We start from the raw sequence: 4,629 nt of genomic DNA on the forward strand, positions 1-4,629 counted from the left end.
CCCAATGCCAGCAGCAACAGTGTACTTTGTGTTGCGACTGTCAGCTATTTTGTACCGGTGCACTTGAGCAGAATGTATGTACCGGGGGAGGGGGACAACAGCCTTGCGAACACTACTTTACCCACAATATCTGGGAATCGCCAGAAGGCTAAACGGAGGGCTGCACAAACACAACAAGGACCAAGTACCCAAAGCACAATAATCCCAATTAAACAGCTCAGGGGAAGATCTCAGGGGCTCACATGTCTTTACACTAATGCACAGAGCATGGGAAATAAACAAGACGAACTCCAACTTTTAGCACAACACCACAAATATGATATCATAGGGATCACTGAAACCTGGTGGGATGACTCCTATCGCTGGAATGTAGATATCGAGGGGTATAACCTCTTTCACAGAAACCGAACAAAGGGGAGAGGAGGCGGAGTAGCCTTATATGTCAAAAACTCTTATGCTACAGAAGAGATTCAAGACAGCAATCTGGGAAACCAGCTTGAAATCATCTGGATAAGAATCAAGGGAACTGGGACTCAAAAAGATGTCGTTGTAGGCGTCTACTACAGACCCCCAAGCCAAGAGGAAGAACTTGATGAAGTCTTCTGCCAACAGTTGACCAAACAGGCACAGAGAAGAGATGTAGTAGTCATGGGCGATTTCAACTATCCCGATATTTGCTGGAAAACAAACTCGGCCAAGAGTACAAGGTCCAACAAATTCCTCGCTTGCCTTGCAGACAATTTCATGGTCCAGAAGGTAGAAGAAGCAACAAGGGGATTGACTACTCTTGATCTCATCTTAACAAATGCGGAGGACCTGATCGATGCGGTCGAAGTGGTAGGATCCTTAGGGGCAAGTGACCATGTGCTCCTGCAATTTGAGGTACAAAGGAAGGCCGAAACTAAGACAAGTCAAACCCGCATTTTGGACTTTAGGAGAGCTGATTTCCAAAAAATGAAGGAAACGCTGAGCAGCATTCCGTGGACACAGATACTAAAAGACAAGGGAGTTACGGATGGATGGGAATTTCTCAAGAGTGAAATACTCAAGGCGCAATTGCAAACTGTGCCAACAAAGAGAAAAAATAGGACAAGTGCAAAGAAGCCAGAATGGATGTCCAAAGAACTTCTAACTGTGCTAAGACACAAAAGAGACATGCACAAGAAGTGGAAAAAGGGAGAAATCACCAAAGAAGAATTCAAACAAATAGCCAACACCTGTAGGGAAAAGGTCCGCAAGGCTAAAGCAAAAAACGAGCTCAGACTTGCCAGGGACATTAAAAACAATAAAAAGGGCTTCTATTCTTATGTCAGTAGAAAAAGGAAAAACAAGGAGGCGATAGGACCTCTTCGAGGAGAAGATGGGGCAATGCTGACAGGGGATAGGGAAAAGGCAGAACTACTTAATGCCTTCTTTGCCTCGGTCTTCTCACAAAAAGAGAGTCTTCAACCTCAGCAAGATGGAGTGGATGAGGGTTTGGAGGACATCCAACCCCAAATTGGGAAAGAAGTCGTTCAGGAATACCTGGCCGCTCTTAATGAGTTCAAGTCCCCAGGGCCAGATCAACTACACCCCAGAGTATTGAAGGAACTAGCGGAAGTCATTTCGGAACCATTGGCAACCATCTTTGAGAGTTCTTGGAGAACGGGAGAAGTTCCAGCAGATTGGAGGAGGGCCAATGTGGTCCCAATCTTCAAGAAGGGAAAAAAGGATGACCCAAACAACTACCGTCCGGTCAGCCTCACGTCGATACCGGGCAAGATTCTGGAAAAGATTGTTAAGGAAGTGGTCTGCAAACACTTAGAAACAAATGCGGTCATCGCTAATAGTCAACATGGATTTATCAAAAACAAGTCATGTCAGACTAATCTGATCTCTTTCTTCGATAGAGCTACAAGCTGGGTAGACGCAGGGAATGCCGTGGATGTAGCGTACCTGGATTTCAGTAAGGCCTTTGACAAGGTCCCCCATGACCTTCTGGCAAGGAAACTAGTCCAATGTGGGCTAGGCAAAACTACGGTGAGGTGGATCTGGAATTGGTTAAGTGGACGAACACAGAGAGTGCTCACTAATGCTTCCTCTTCATCTTGGAAAGAAGTGACAAGTGGAGTGCCGCAGGGTTCCGTCCTGGGCCCGGTCCTGTTCAACATCTTTATTAATGACTTAGATGAAGGGCTAGAAGGCATGATCATCAAGTTTGCAGACGACACCAAATTGGGAGGGATAGCCAATAGTCCAGAGGACAGGAGCAGAATTCAAAACGATCTTGACAGATTAGAGAGATGGGCCAAAACTAACAAAATGAAGTTCAACAGTGACAAATGCAAGATACTCCACTTTGGCAGAAAAAACGAAATGCAAAGATACAGAATGGGTGACGCCTGGCTCGAGAGCAGTACGTGTGAAAAAGATCTTGGAGTCCTCGTGGACAACAAGTTAAACATGAGCCAACAATGTGACGTGGCGGCAAAAAAAGCCAATGGGATTTTGGCCTGCATCAAGAGGAGCATAGTGTCTAGATCTAAGGAAGTAATGCTACCCCTCTATTCTGCTTTGGTTAGACCACACCTGGAATATTGTGTCCAATTCTGGGCACCACAATTCAAGAGAGATATTGACAAGCTGGAATGTGTCCAGAGGAGGGCGACTAAAATGATCAAGGGTCTGGAGAACAAGCCCTATGAGGAGCGGCTTAGGGAACTGGGCATGTTTAGCCTGAAGAAGAGAAGGCTGAGAGGAGATATGATAGCCATGTATAAATATGTGAGAGGAAGCCACAGGGAGGAGGGAGCAAGCTTGTTTTCTGCTTCCTTGGAGACTAGGACGCGGAACAATGGCTTCAAACTACAAGAGAGGAGATTCCATCTGAACATGAGGAAGAACTTCCTGACTGTGAGAGCCGTTCAGCAGTGGAACTCTCTGCCCCGGAGTGTGGTGGAGGCTCCTTCTTTGGAAGCTTTTAAACAGAGGCTGGATGGCCATCTGTCAGGGGTGATTTGAATGCAATATTCCTGCTTCTTGGCAGGGGGTTGGACTGGATGGCCCATGAGGTCTCTTCCAACTCTTTGATTCTATGATTCTATGATTCTATGATTCTATGTATTCTACTATCCTAAACTGCTATTTTAATGTGACTGAATAAAATTGTGGTGGTTTAATTTTTCAAAAATATTTGAAAATTATTTGCTATACATCTTATAACAAAAAAGATTTGTTTTGAAGGATTAAAAATACCCTTCCATCTAACTCGTTAGATTATAGCTATATTGGAAAATTAGTGACACCCGGGGTTCATTAACTCCCATTCTCCACCCGCTTCATAGTGTCTAGGATGATGAACATTTTGAAGGGACAGTAAGTTCCTCATGGCTACTTAAACAGCCATGCCTAGACACTCATATATTTAGAATGTTCTTTTAATATTTTTTTAAATGAGCCTAAGTTTTGATTAGTCCCAGAATGTCTAATTGTATGGTTGTTTTCCATACAAGAAGTCCCTGTGCAGGGTCCTAGCTACTACTGTTCTAACCCACAATTTGCAAGTGACATTTAATGGGGATAATGGTTTGGGCTTTTTTTTTTTAAGGTTTAGAGGAGTGTATAGTGTTTGCTTGCCAAGTATGTTGTGTTCTAGATATACTGCATATTTTGAGTGGGATTTAACCATTCCAAAATAGGCAAATGTTTAATTGAAGTTTTAATTCTCACTATATTGTCACAGATAAAGTATCAAAAAGACACCAAAGCATACCTTGTCCCATATTCAGAAGAAATGAAACATTTTCATGTATGGGGGATGTTTACTTTGTGTGTTCTTAGTGTTCTATTTTTGAGTTCACGTACACCCATGGATTCTTTTCTTTAAAGCAGTGGTTCTCAACCTGTGGGTCCCCAGATGTTTTGGTCGACACCTCCCAGAAATCCCAGCCAGTTTATCAACTGCTGGATTTCTGGGAGTTGAAGGTCAAAACATCTGGGACCCACAGGTTGAGAATTACTGCTTTAAAGTTTTTTTAAAAAAAAAATGAACCATGCCTCTCCAAATACTCCTGTATGATTACTTCCATCAGTCACGGTCAGTTTAGCCAGTGACTTAGGTATGAGAAAGGTCAATGCAATAGTCTTTCAAGTTACTGTCATCTATATTGGCCTGCCTGTTTATTTATGTCAGTGCTAACTTCAGAATATTTACTGACCTAGCCAGTATACAAGTTTGTAAAAAGCTCAGAGGCCTTATTGACTTTGGTAGGCCTTACTCCCTTGCGAGCGTAGAATTGCAGACTTAGCCACATTTCTTCAAAAGCCAGGCTTGCAAGCAACAAAGGGATGGAATATCATTTATTCATCCTTTTCCCCATCATTTTTGCCCATAATTTCAAATTAAGACAGTATGGCTGTCCCCCACGCCTGGAGTATTAAATAGTATCCAATTGTGTAGGAGAATTCTAACTTTTTCCTTCAGGAATGTGAAGAGTACTGTATTGCATAAAGCCCTTTTCCCAATATGTTCAGAAATGGAAGCTAAACAGGGTCAATCCTGGTTAATAATCAGATGGAAGACCACCAGTGTATTTCAGAAGAAGGCAATGGCAAAAACACACCTGAATGTTCCTTGCCTAAAAACCCGTC

This window comes from Anolis sagrei, chromosome 4, assembly GCF_037176765.1.
Source record: "Anolis sagrei isolate rAnoSag1 chromosome 4, rAnoSag1.mat, whole genome shotgun sequence".
Classification (NCBI taxonomy): domain Eukaryota; kingdom Metazoa; phylum Chordata; class Lepidosauria; order Squamata; family Dactyloidae; genus Anolis; species Anolis sagrei.